A 15293-nucleotide genomic window follows, 5' to 3' on the forward strand; every position below is an offset into this window, starting at 1 on the left:
GCTATATCTCCCACAATCCCATTCCTCCGCATTTTGTACAATAGCTTACTGTGGGGAATCTTATTGAATTCCCTGCTGAAATCCATATACACCACATCAACCGGTTTACTCTCATATACTTGCTTGGTCACCTTCTCAAAGAACTCCATAATGTTTTTGAGGCACGACGTAACCTTCACAAAACCGTGCTGACTATCCCTAATCAAATTATTCTTTTCTAGATGATTATAAATCCTATCTCTTATAACCTTTTCCAACACTTTACCAACAACTGAAGTGAAGCTCACTGGTCTATAATTACCAGGATTGTATCTACTCCCCTTCTTGAACAGGGGAACCACATTTGCTATCCTCCAGTCATCTGGTGCTATTCCTGTAGACAATGACGATTTAAAGATCAATGCCAAAGGCTTGGCAATCTCCTCCCTGGCTTCCCAGAGGATCCCAGGATAATTCCCATCCGGCCAGGGGACTTTAATGAAGAATTTAGACCGTTATTTCTGGAACTTGAACCTTCCTTACCTGTATTGGTTGTAATGCCATTCCAGCCCAATCAGTTTAAATGGCGCTGCTATTGCGCAATTTTCTTAGAATGCAAGATTGCATGAGAATTGAACTATTGCATAATATCAGAACCATCTGTATGAGGAGAGACTGGATCAGTCAAGTTTATATTCACTGAAGTTTAGAAGAATGATGGGCCTTCTCATAGAAATCTATGAAATGCTAACATGACTAGATACGGTTAACATGGGAAGAATGTTTTCAATGATTCAGGAGTCTGGAACCAGGAATCACAGTCTACAAATAGGGGGTAAGCCATTCAGGACTGAGATGAGGAGACATTTCATCAGAGTATAGTGAGCCTGTGGAATTCTCTGCCAGAGAAAATGGTTGAAGCTAAAAGATTGAATGGTTTGAAAAAGTAATTAGGTATCATTCTTAAAGCTAAAGAGATCAAGGCATGTGGAGAGAAAGTAGGAATAGTGGATTGAGCTGGATGATCAACCATGAACGATTGAGGTCACAGAATGGCTTACCTCTGCTCCTATTTTCTATGTTTCAATGTTAACATTTATTGCCTAAAAAAAAGGATAATTTTCCAGCTCCTTAGACGCCTTATTTGTGTCCAAAGGATTATTGACAAATTTTGTCAGCTATTTTCTATTGGTTAAAATCATAGTAGTGTTGTGAATTAGCTGAGATCTGAAGGTTCTAACATTAAAATACAATAGTATTTGGATAACTAATTTGTCATTAAATGATTTGTCATTTGTTTTCAGCACTGGTAATTTGGAAAAAATAATATTTTGCTTCAAGTATTTATGTACTTATTTTCATCCATATTTATACACTGACATTGAAATATTTTTAAAAAATTCTTCTGGATTGTACTTTGGTCCTGAAATCTTTAGGGCTTTTATTCTTGAAAAACTAAGGTGGATTTTTCCATGGGAGTAGCACGAAAAATTAAGACAGTAAGCCAAACATTATGACTTGATCTTTACATATTGTCTTCTGTAAATTGATGTCTCAGTAAAGTGATGTGCAATTTAAATATTATTCCCGATTTAGCAAAAAAAATCTTTTAAAATGCAGTGTTTCTGGACTTAGGAAGTCTTAACTGGGTCATATGAATTTTACTAGTTATGCAAGATATGTTTCAATATGATACATGTTTTGTTATATGGGGTCATAATTTTACTATTAACTGTTAGCACTGATAGTGAAAAGGAACATGTTGAACATGGAAAATCTGAACCATTTGTCAAAGACCAATCAGAGAAGATTAAATTGTCACAGTTTTCCTACTTTCTCTTTTCATTAGACACAAGCATTATCTAAATATTAAAAACTCCACGTGAATTTTCTAATGCATTGTACGTGGGAGACCTGGGTCCAGACAAAATCGTTGGTCCATTTATCTAATTAGCCTAACATAGCAAACTGTAACTCTAATCCTGTTAGAGTACTAAAGACATCATAGGACAAGAGGTTTAAATCCCTACTGTTGACTGTTGCTATGTTAAACTGTCTTACTATTTAGAAAGTTAGGAATTAGAATGCTTTAAAACACTATTAATTAGGTTTTGCTCCTTTATTAGCTGGTTTAAACATTTACAGGATTATATCATAAATATAAGATTAGGAGCAATGTTATTTCAGTCCTATTCTTCGTTTCATTTCACATGTTTCTGTAGATTATTCATTTGAAATAAATAGAAATCATAAATGCTACTTGCACATTAAATTTAAGGCTCAATTAAAAAAAAACAGTGCTGAGTGGGAATCAGTAAAAATTAATTAGTGATGTCATGAGAACTGATCTGATTAGATTAGATTACCTACAGTGTGGAAACAGACCCTATTGGCCCAACAAGTCCACACCAACCCTCCGAAGAGTAACCCACCCAGACCCATTTCCCTCTGACTAATGCACCTAACCCTATGGGCAATTTAGCATGGCCAATTCACCTGACCTGCACATCTTTGGGCTGTGGGAAGAAACCAGAGCAAACCCACACAGTCACGGGGAGAATGTGCAAACTCCACACAGACAGTCGCCCGAGGCTGGAATCGAATCTGGGTCCCTGGTACTGTACTGCAGCAGTGCTAACCACTGAGCCACCATGCCATCCTGTCTACTTATTTCAAACTAAACAATTCAGAAATATGTGGATGTAATAAGGACTGCAGATTCTGGAAGTCAGAGTCAATAAAATGTGGAGCTGAAAAAAAAACACAGCAGGTCAGACAGTCTCGGAGGTGCAGGAAAGTTGTCATTTCAGGTCAGGACGCTTCATCCTGATGAAATGTCGGTTCTCCTGCTCCTCCAACGCTGTCTGACCTGCTGTGTTTTTTTAGCTCCACAATTTATTGAATTAAGAAACATGTAACTGTATAATATAATCAGACATATGGCCAGACATGCTCAAAGTCTTCATGCCAAAGGCAAGTAGACTCTTCTTGAATTGAACCTCCAAGGGTCAGACAGTTGCAACCAGAGTAGGGGTGGAGAACATCACAACCTCTTGAGTGTCCTGAGATGAGACTTCTGAGCAGCCAGTGTCTGGTTCCTCTTCTGCTGGATGCCTCCTGGCACTGACCTGTGTCCATGTGAGGATAGGGCACCTGGCATGGAATGCTGGCCTTTATTTCAAAGGATTTAAGTATTAAAATAGGGAAATCTTGCAAGAGACAGAAAAGACAAGGTTCACTAATTTGATTCCAGGTATGGAGAGATATGTGAGATCATGTACCTTAGCGAGTTTTGAGAAGATTTATAGCTCAGGTTGAGGTTCTGAATGTAGGTTTGCTCGCTGAGCTGGAAGGTTCGTTTTCAGATGTTTTGTCACCATATGAGGTAACATCTTCAGCAAGCCTCCAAATGAAGCACTGGTGGTGTAGCCCGCTTTCTATTTATATATTTGAGTTTCCTAGGCTTGATGATGTCATTTCCTGTTCTTTTTTTGATAGCATTCTGGTTGGAATGCCACACTTCTAGGAATTCTCGTGCGTGTCTCTGTTTGGCTTGTCCGAGGATGGATATGTCGTCCCAGTCAAAGTAGTGTCCTTCCTCATCCGTATGTAAGGATACTAGTAAAAGTGGGTCATGTCATTTTGTGGCTAGTTGGTGGTCATGTATCCTGGTGGCTAGTTTTCTGCCTGTTTGTCCAATGTAGTGTTTGTTATAGTTCTTGCAAGATATTTTGGAAATGACATTAGTTTTGCTTGTCTGTATAGGGTCTTTCAAAGTGATTTACACCACCAGTGCTTCATTTGGAGGCTTACTGAAGATGTTATCTAATATGATGATGAAATGTTGGAAAACGAACTTTCTGCTCAGCGAGCAAACCAACATCCATCATGTACTTTGGTAGGAAGAATAGAAGCATGGACTATTTTCTAAATGTGGAGAAAATTCAAAAGTCTGAAGTGCAAAGATGCTTGGGAGTTCTAGTCCAAGATTCTGTCAAGGTAAACTTGAAGGTTGAGTCAGTAGTTAGGAAGGCAAATGCAATGATGGCATTTATTTTGAGAGGACTTGAAAGTAAAAAGAACAGGGATGTACTTCTGAGGCTGTATAAGGCCTGGTCAGACCATGCTTGGAGTATTGTGCACAGTTTTGGGCACCATATCTCCAGAAGGACATACTGCCCCTGGACTGTGTTCAGTGGAGGTTCACAGGAATGAACAACTTAACGTATGAGGAACATTTGAGGACTCTAGGTTTATACTTGATGGAGTTTAGAATGATGAGGATGGATTTAATTAAAACACACAGAATACTGAATGGCCTGGACAGAGTAAATGTTGGGAAGATATTTCCATTGGTAGGAGAGACTAGGACCCAAGAGCATCGATTTAGAGTAAAGGGAAAACCTTTTACAATGGAGATAAGGAGAAATGACTTCACCCAGAGAGTGATGAATCTATGGAATTTGTTGCCACAGAAAGGTGTGGAGGCCAGGTCATTGAGTATATTTAAGACTGAGATAAGTTCTTGAGTATCAAAGGCGGTCAAGGGTTACAGGGAGAAAATGGCAGAATAGGGTTGAGAAACTTACCAGCCATGATTAAATTGCAGAGCAAACTCAATGGGCTAAATGACCTAATTTTTGCTTCTATGTCTTATGGTCTCATGGTCTTGCAATTTTATGAGATGTTGAATAGGTTGGACCTGTACAGATCAGAGTTTAGAAGAATGAGAGGCAATTTTGTTGAATCATACAAGATTCTTAGGGTGCTTAACAAAGTACAAGTGAGAGGTTTCTTACCTTGTCAGAGATTTCAGGACCACAGGACATAATCTCAGAATAACTGTCGCCCATTTAAGACAAAGATGTGGAGATTTGCTTTTATCTCAATGGGTATGGAATCTGTGGAATTCTTTACACAGTGATCTTTAAAGGCTGGATTGTTAAATATAATGTGGAGGTGCCAGTGTTGGACCGGGTTGGACAAAGTTAAAAGTCACAGGTTATAGTCCAATAGGTTTATTTGCAAGTACAAGCTGAGCTGAGATGTCACCTTTTTTTGTATAAAATCTTAAGTTATCTCAGGATTGTGACTTGAAAAAAGTTCTAGGATTTACATATGAATGAATGTAACCTGCACCCCATTCTAAAAGATGAAAGACTTAACAGCAATATATCACAGCAGTGCATGAAAATATGATCTGTGTCCTATGATCCTACCTCACTAGCTACCTGATGAAAGAGCAGTGCTCCGAAAGCATGCACTTCCAAATAAACCTGTTGGACTATAACTGGTGTTGTGTGATTTTTAATTTGGTCAAATATTTTCAAGGCTAAGATTACCAAACTTTTATTCAGTAAGGGAATCAAGCGTTATGGGGATAAAGCAGCAAAGTGAAGTTGAAGATTATCAGTGTTAATGATCTAGAAGGTTGGACGTGAAAAAAGGGTGAGTGAGGGAAGATATTGAAGGCAATACTGAGACTGGCAGAGCCTTGATGGGCTGTCGGAGTGGTAGCAGAGATAAAGTAAGTTTGAGGTAGTAGAGATGAATGTGGCATTTGCCCTGGCAGAATGGAGATGGTCATTGTCTGTTTTACACACTCACAGAAGGTTGTTGCTAGCTTTTTGTGATTCATGCTCAAGGACCTTCAAATCCCTCTGAACTGCAGTTTTCTGCAGTCTTTTCCCATTTACATATAATTCAACTCTTCTGTTCACACTGCCAAAGTTCATATCTCCCCACATTATGTTCCATCTGTCAAATTTTTGCCCACTCATTCAATTTGTTGCAATCATTGTACCATTCTCGCTACTTGTCTCCTCATCTGTATCATCTGTAAACGTAGCAAGAGAACATGTACATCCGACATTTAAGTCATTAAGATATATTGTAAATAATTGTGCTCCAAGGACTGATCCATGTCGCATTCCACAAGTGCCATCATGAAAATGTCCCACCGTCCCAGCTGGCTATCTTCTATTAGTTAGCCAATCTTCGATGCAATATAATATACTACCTCCAACACTATGGGCTCCATTAATTTGTGTCACCATCATTTTACCAGACCATCGGGCTGTTCTCTCATTAGAGAGAGATGACTGGTGGTCATTTAAATTGAGGGCCATCATATCTCAGGGGAGGGGAGAGGTTGAGAAGGAGAGTCCTTCATGGTAACCTCATTTGGTGATGGAAATTGAACCTACACTGTTGACATCACACTGTTTCACAAACCAACAGTTGAACCAACTGAGTTAAACTGACCCCACTTATCTGCATTAACTTAGCGAATGCGTTTTCAAAATCAAAATATATCTTATCAATCTTGCTTAGTGCCCCCTCAAAGAACTCTAATAAATTTGACAAGCACAGTTTCCCCTTCATGAAACCATGTTCTTTACTTGATATTATTAAATATTTCTAAGTGCTCTGTTATTACGTCCTTTATATTAGATACTCACATTTTCCTCATGATAGATGTTCAGCTAACTGGTCTATAGTTATCTATTTTTCTATCACTCCTTTTTTAAGTATGGGTGCTATACTTGCAGTTTTTCAAAACTCTGGGGCAATTCCTGATGCTAAGGACTCTTGGAAGATTTCTGTCAGGTCATCCACTGTCTGCAGCTACTTCTTTTAAAATTCTCAGATGCAACCCATCAGTTCTAGATGGTCTTTGAATTTTTTGCTCCATTAGTATTCATAGGACATTTTCTTTCGTGATAGTTATTCTATTTGTTTTCTTCCCGCCAACCCCACCCATCTTATGCCCTTTCATAGTTTAGCCTCTTTGGAATGATTCTAATACCCTCGACCATGAACACTGATGCAAAATACTTATGCAGCTCCTCTGCTATTTCCTGATCCACCATTATTATCTCCCAGCCTCGTTCTCTACGATAACATGATGTGATGTTGCTGGTGTTGGACTAGGGTGGACAAAGTCAGAAGTCACATGACACCAGGTTATTGTCCAACAGGTTTATTTGAAATCACAAGCTTTCAGAGCACTGGTCCTTTGGCGGGTGACAAACGTCTTCACCTGACAAAGGAGCAACGCTTGAAAAGTTTGTGATTTTAAGTAAACATGCTAGACTATAACCTGGTATCATGTGACTTCTGACTTCATTCTCTAAGAGATCCATGTTCTCCTTTGACTCTCTTTTCCATCTTATATATTTAAATAAGCTCTAATTGTTGATTTTTTATTTTACTCGCTGGTTTGCACTTATAGTTTTTCTCCTTCTAACGTATTTTCTAGGCCATGTTTTGTTGGCTTTTGAAATGTTCGAAGTCCTCTCGGTTTATCACTGATCTTTGCCAAGTTGTACATATTTTTCTTTCAATTTGATGTGATCCTTAACTCACTTGGTAAACCAAGGTCAGTTTATCCTCTTCCTAGAATCCTTTCTTACTAGGATACATCTTTACTGTGAATTATGAACTACTTTCTGAAATGTCAGCAATTGTTCATTAATTGATTTTTCTACTGTGAGAAACAAAGCTCACACACTTCAATAATTTCAGTCTGAGACAAAATCTGAATCAGTAGTGTCCTTTATTTCACACTTGCAAGAGGGTGTGATGTCCACTGTCTACAAGACAAGGGATACACACACTAAATTCAATTAATACACGATATTTATATAATTGGTTTTTTTTTCATTGCTCCTCCCCTGTTTACATCTTCCACTTCCCTAAGACCGGCACCCATTACTCCTGTTTATCTCTTACCTTATCCAGCCTTGTCTGTGACAAAATGCTTATCTCTGGCCTCACAAGGCCATTTGACCTCATCCCACTGTAGGTCATTGTTAGGCATATCCTTTCTTCACCATTATCTACTCCCTCCATCTGTACCTTCCCCTACCATATTGATCCTTATGACCCTTGTAATTGGGGTTTGTTCCTGTATTTATGTAAAAGTGGGAAACAGATGTTCATACCTACTGTTTGTACAGGCGTATCTAGCTTAACTTCCTCCCCTCACAGCATCTTATTTATTTGCCCGTAATATCTACCATTGTTTTGCAGTCACGTTTCATTCTTGCATACAATTTTAGCTAATACAAAAACAATTATGTATTTCCTCCACATAGTTTCCATTCTTGTTGACTCAGCTCTTGGCTGAAACAATTACACACTGGTATGAGTTCATTTACTTTGTATAAGTAATTAGAATTGCGGAAGTAACACTATTTTTCCTACATCCCACACTACTGAACAACTATTCCTGTCCAGTCCAGCCAATTCAGCCCTCATAACTATGTAAGTACCCTTCTTTAAGTTTAACACAGTTATTTCTGACCCAAGTTTATCATTTTCAAACTAAATGCACTGTTCCCGATGGGATCTCTTGCTCTGCAATAATTTATAAAACTTGCCTCATTCTGCAGTACCAAATCCAATATAGCCTCATCCATTGTTCCTAAACAACATATTGTTCCAAGCACTCCCCTCACAGCTACCTTTGCCAAGTTGATTTTCCCAATCTATGTGAAGATGCCATTCATAATTAGTGCCCTGCCTTTTTGACATGCCCTCATCATCAACTGATTTATTCTCTGACCTACAGAACAGCTACTGTTGGGGGCCTATAGACTATTCTCACCAGTCACTTCTATTTATTATTTCTTGCTCTACCCATATGGATTTGACATCATCCAATGTAAGTTGATTTGTTTGCTATTGTACTTATCCATGTTGTACTAACAATCCTAATCCATCACCTTACCTAACCGTCCTTTCAAAAAGTCAAATACCCCTGAATATTTAGATCTTATTTTTTGTCTCCTTGTAACCATGTCTTGTAATGACTATAAGATCATATCCATTGTCCGTTATTTTTCCATTAACTCATTTATTTTGTTAAAACTTCCTTGCACATTTAAGAGCCATTAATTTATGCCTTTTTGCTATTTTTTCTTCCTTTGAGTCTATTTGCTGCTGTTTTCATATGCTTCTGCACCCTGTCTGATCTTGTCCTACTCTGGACGTCCAAGAAATGTCAGGATGGATTTCCAGAGCTTACTGAAGGCATAGCCACCAATGATGAAGTTGTCAATATCATAGAATGTTTCATAGAATTGTTACAGTGCAAGAGGTCATTTCGTCTACGATTCTGTTTCTCTGAAGAAGCATGTCACCTCGGGCCATTGCCTTGCTTTTCTCCATTGCCCTGTAATTTTTTTTCTTTCTCGGATAATGATCAAATTCTCTTTTAAAAAACTCAACTGCTCCTGCCTCCACCATGTTCTCACCATTCCAGATCCCAACTACTCTCTGCATGGAACAACTTTTCCTTCAGTTAGCATCACCTTTTTGGGTGAATGGGTCTTGGCATGAGTTAAGCCACAGGCATCAGGGCAAACAGACAGAAAACTAGCCACCAGGATACATGAACACCAACTAGCCACAAAAAGGCATGACCCTCTCTCTGTGCTGATGATCTCAATTTACAGAAGATAAAATGCAGGACACTAGCCAGGCGTTTTGAGAAGATTTGTAGCTCAGGCTGAGGTTTTGGAGCGGGAAGGTTCTTTTCCAGACGTTTTGTTACTCTACTAGGTAACATCTTCAGTGGGCCTCAGGCGAAGCAATGCTGAAAATTCCTGCTTTCTATTTATATGTTTGGGTTTCTTTGGATTGGTGATGTCATTTCCTGTGGTGATGTTATTTCCTGTCATGAAGTCACTTCCTGTTCCTTTTCCCAGGCGGTGGTGACACAGTATAGGTGATTTTCCTCTGTGCTGCAGTGTGTATTGACTCATTGAAATAATGTTCTGATACAGAAGCAACCATCCCAACACCCACAAACGAATCTGCATCAGAACATTATTTCAAACAGCCAACACACACTGCAGCACAGAGGAACTACGCAGAGCATTCTGTGTATTCAAAAAGAATGGGTATCCAATGTACACAGTCTGCCGATTTCTCAGCAACAAACCCAAACAAGCAGACAAAACACATCCAGAAACCCTAGCCATTCTCCCCTACATCAAAGACATCTCAGAAATGACTGCCAGACTACTCAGTCCCCTTGGCATCATGGTAGCCCACAAACCCACCAACACACTAAAACAGCAGCTAATGAACTTGAAAGACCCTATACAGGCAACAAGCAAAACTAATGTCATCTACAAAATGCTGTGCAAGGACTGTAATAAACATTACATTCGACAAACAGGCAGAAATCTAGCCACCAGGATACATGAACACCAACTAGCCATAAAAAGACATGACCCTCTCTCACTAGTATCCTCACATTCAGATGAGAAAGGACACCACTTTGACTGGGACAATACATCCATCCTAGGACAAGCCAAACAAAGACACGCATGAGAATTCCTAGAAGTATGGCATTCCAACCGGAACTCTATCAACAAACACAATGAGTTAGACCCCATCTACCACTGGCTGAGAAAAGGAACAGGAAGTGACTTCACCACAGGAAATGACATCACCAACCCAAAGAAACCCAAACATATAAATAGAAAGCAGGAATTTTCAGCATTGCTTCACTTGAGACCCACTAAGCATGTTACCTTTGTAGGGTAATGAAATTAATAGAAATGAACCTTCCAGCTCAGCGAGCAAACCTACTTCCAAAACTAGCCAGGAATATGTTAATACAGGTATTGTCAAATCTAGATTTAGGAACAGCATGAATGAAGGTTTCAGTTTGAAATGAACAAGAGACTAAGTTAGCCTATCTTGCAGAGTTAGAAATAGGAATCCTTAGTAATTGCTTCTGAACATTGTCTTAGCAATGCATATGTGAATTGCTTGTGAACTGCTAACTTGTGAACCCATTTCCTACAACCTGAGGTGCCAGAAAACATCAGTGAGGAGAAATTTCAAGATCCTGATAATATGTGGAATGTTATAAACTGTCTGATACTTGTTCAAAATGGTCACCTTGAGGACAGCAATTCTCTCAGCAGGGAAAGATAAAACTCTTTCAGGCAGATTTGGCTTTTTTGGATCTGTCTTTCCCAAGCTGAACTTGAGATGGACCACCTGACCTGGGCCTGTTCCAAAAAGGGTTAGGTTTAGAAATCACGACAGCATGTGCATTGAAAATATAAAATCCAGAAGTAATATGATAACGATCTTTTGCTGTTGGAATTAGACTGTCTGATGCAGTTCTGACAGATTACAAGAGGCAAATGTAACCCCACTATTTCAAAAGGGAGGGAGTGAAAATAATAGAGAATTATAGATCAGTTAGCCTAACATCAGCAGTAGGGAAAATGCTAGAGTCCATTGAAAAAGAAGTGACAATAGAGCACTTGGAAAACATTAACAGGATTGGATAAAGCCGACATGGGTTTATGAAAGGCAAATAGTAATGGAGTCATAGAGTTTTGCAGCACAGAAACAGATCCTTCAATCCAACTCATCCCCACCAATCAGACAACCCCATCTGAACTAGTTCCTTCTGTCAGCATTTGGCCCATATCCCTCTAAACTCTTCCTATCCATATGCTATCTAGGTGACAATTAGATGTTGTAATTGTACCAACTTCCACCACTTCCTCTGGCAGCTCATTCCATACAAGCACCACCCTCTGCGTGAAAAAGTGATCCTTTAGGCCCTTTTAAATTTTTCCCCTCTCTATGTCATCTAGTTTTGGACTCCCCTACCCTATGAAAAAAACCTTGGCTATTTACCTTATTCATGCCCCTTATGATTTTATAAATCTCTAGAAGGTCACCCATCAGCTTCCAACACTCCAGGGAATGAGTCCTAGCCTATTCAACTTTTACCTATAGCTCAAACCCTCTATGCTCAGCAATATTCTTGTAAACCTTTTCTGCATCTTTCATGTTTAACACCATCCTTCCTATAAAAGGGTGACCAGAATTGTACATAATATTCCAAAAGTGGCCTCACCAATATCTTATATATGTCCCAACTCCTGTATGTGATATTATGAGTAATGAAGGCAAGTGTGCCAAACACCTTCTTCCCCACTATGTCCACCTTAACAATCTAGTTTAACAAATCTACTGGAAATATTTGAGGATATGACTAGTAGAATAGATTAAGCAGAGCTATTAATGTAATTTGATTTTCAGAAGGCTTTTGATAAGGTCCCACTTAACAGGTTAATGGGAAAAAGATACTGCACATGGGACTGATGGTAAAAGGGTAGAGAATTGGTTGACAGACAGGAAACAGAAAGTGGGAATAAATAGGTCTTTTTTTCTGGGTGGCAGGCAATGATAGTGGGTTACTGCAAGGACCCCAGCTATTCACAATATATATGAATTACCTGGACGAGACAACTAAAAACATCATTCCAAATTTTCTTATGACACAAAAATCATGGGATTTGAGTTGAAAGGAGCATGCAAAGGGGCTTTGAGATGATTTAGACAAGTTGACTGAGTACACAGGTACAGTATAATGTGGCTAAATGTGAAGTTATGCATTTTGGTGTGAAAAACAGAAAGGCATATTTAAATAGTGATAGAATGGGAAATATTGATGTACAAAGGTACCTGTGTATCCTTGTGCACCGGTCAATTAAGTTAGTCGGATAGGTGTCGCAAGTAGTTGGGAAGGAAAATGGTGTGTTGGCTTTCACTGCAGGAGAAATTGAGTTCAGGATTAGTGATGTCTTACTGCAGATATATACAGCTTGGTGAGATCGCACCTGCATGCAGTTTTGATCTCCCTACCTACAAAGGAATATACTTGCCATAGAGGATGTGCAGTAGACATTCACTAGTCTGATGATTGACGGGTCTGTCATATGAGGAGAGATTGATTTGAATGAACCTGTGTTCACTAAAGCTAGACAGGATCTGATTAAAACATATAAACTTTGAACAGGGCTGGACAGACTAGATGCAGAAAGTTTAAAAATCACACAATACCAGGTTATAGTCCAACAGGTTTATTTGAAAGTACAAGCTTTCGGAGTTCTGCTCCTTTGTCAGGTAGCTAGTGGGGCAGGATTACAGGACACAAAATTTATAGTAAAAGATCAAAGTGTTGTACAACTGATGTGATGTATTGAACAAACCTAGATTGCTGCCAAGTCTTTAATCACTTAGAATGGGTTGCAGGTTTTGATTCATTAATATGTAAATCCTAGAACTTCTTTCAAATCACATTCCTGAGATAACTTAAGATTTTATTTAAAAAAAGGTGACATTTCAGCTCAGACAATGCATTAAAGGTGTGAGGTTAGAGTCTGTCTGTATTCCAACGTTGAGGCAGACCACTTCTGTTTCCAAAGTAGGAATTGATAAAATGTCACATGGTCTGACTGCCTACAGATTGGGTGCTTTTTGAATAAAATAGAATGTATCTGCAAATACAAATCTGCAAATGCAAATATGTATGTGTGTGAGTGCGTGTGAGGGAGAGAAAGAGTGAGAGTGTGTGTGTGTGTGTGTGCATGCGCGCGCTTGTGCCTGTGAGAGGTTGTGTGTGTGTAATGTGTGTGTATAGCGTAGGGCAGTCACCTGTAGTGTGATATGAACCCAATGTCCTGCTTGAGGCCATTCTCATGGGTATGGAACTTGACTACCAGCCTCTGCTCAGCGACTCTGTGTTGTTGCGCATCCCGAAGTTCGCCTTGGAGGACAGTCACCCAAAGATCCGAGTCCGAATGTCCCTGACCATTGAAGTGCTCCCTGACTGGGAGGGAATATCCCTGTCTGATGATTGTTGTGCCGTGTCCATCCATTGTTGTAGAGTCTGCTTGGTCTCACCAATGTACCATCCTTGGGGCATTCTTGCCTGCAGCATATGAGATAGACGACATCGGCTGAGTCACATGTGATTCATGCGTACATGGTGGATGGTGTCCCTGCGTGTAATGGTAGTATCCATGTCGACACTCTGACACATCTTGCAGTGGTTGCCATGACAATGTTGTGTGGTGTTTTGGACGATGTCCTGAAGACTGAGCAGTTTGCTGTGAATAATTGTCTGCTTAAGGTTTGGCAGTTGTTTAAAGGCAAGAGGTGGAGGCATAGGGAAGATCTTGATGGAAGATCTACACCTCCACTTCTCACCTTGAAACAACCACCAAGCCTTAAACAGACAATCATTCGCAGCAAACTGCCCAGCCTTCAGGACATCGACCACAACATCATACAACCCTGTCATGGCAACCACTGCAAGACGTCTCAGAGTGGATGATACCATTACATGTGGGGACACCACTCACTATATGCATGGCAGGTACTCATGTGACTCAGCCAAATTTCTGGATAGTAAAGGGAACACAGGATTTGACATTGAGAGAGGGGATCAGCTTTGATGATATTGAATGGCGGAGCAAGCTTGAAGGGCCAATTCCTGCTCCTAAATTCTATGTTTTTATGATTTTGTACTTCTTGCATCTGTGCTAATACCCTGTTTCTCCCCCAATCCCTCCTCCTCTCATACCTTCTGCTCAAAACCTACCCCTACATTAGGGGGCCTGATACTTTAATGGGAAATATGGATAGCTGATTTACAAGTATTGATGATACATATTGCTGTCGCCTTATACAATTCAAAGTGCGCTATAATGTCACACAACCAATTACCAAGTGTTGCCACTTAACTGAAACAGAATAGGATGTAAATTTGAAAGTTTGCATGTGTGAAAGAGAAAGATGGAACATGTGATTTCATTTTATCAAAGTACAGGAGTGATGTATTCAAGCTACATTATCGGTGAAGAGACAGGAACAGGAAAATGAATGACAGAAGTATTGTTACTTCACAGTGCCACCCACTGGGAGACATTGGCATCTATCTGAATGAGACGCCTTCAGGGATCATGTAATCAGAATCACCTTGAATGCTGTGTCATCTTGGCTTGACTAGCTCTGCAAGAACATATTAACCTCCTCTTGTGATTTAAAAAAAAAACATTCTAATTTAGCAAGTAATTAAGGGTCACATGTAGTATAAGGAGCAGGATAATCTGGGATTACATACAGGAAGCTTTGTTTCCAAGGCAACCTGAGCGGCAGGGGTGTTAATGCTGAGGTCAGTCAGTTAATGAACTGGGAATAGTTATCAGTGCTGAAACATTGAAGCTTGGCAAATGGAACTGGATGGAATAAACAGTGCTCTTTCAAGTATTGCTTTCTCGTCTGGAATTGAAGACATGCCACCCTATGTAAAATTCCCTCCCTGTATCCTTATTGCGTTGAAGTAAAAATCTCTTATGTTGCCTCAAGGACATCAAAACTAATATACTGTTTCATTGCTCTTAGTTTTTAAATATTATTACAAGCTCCAGGCAATTAAAACTGAAACTTGACAACAGTTAACCATCACTTCTCAATTTCCCTCT

Source organism: Chiloscyllium plagiosum, chromosome 1 (genome assembly GCF_004010195.1).
Source record: "Chiloscyllium plagiosum isolate BGI_BamShark_2017 chromosome 1, ASM401019v2, whole genome shotgun sequence".
NCBI classification, from domain to species: domain Eukaryota; kingdom Metazoa; phylum Chordata; class Chondrichthyes; order Orectolobiformes; family Hemiscylliidae; genus Chiloscyllium; species Chiloscyllium plagiosum.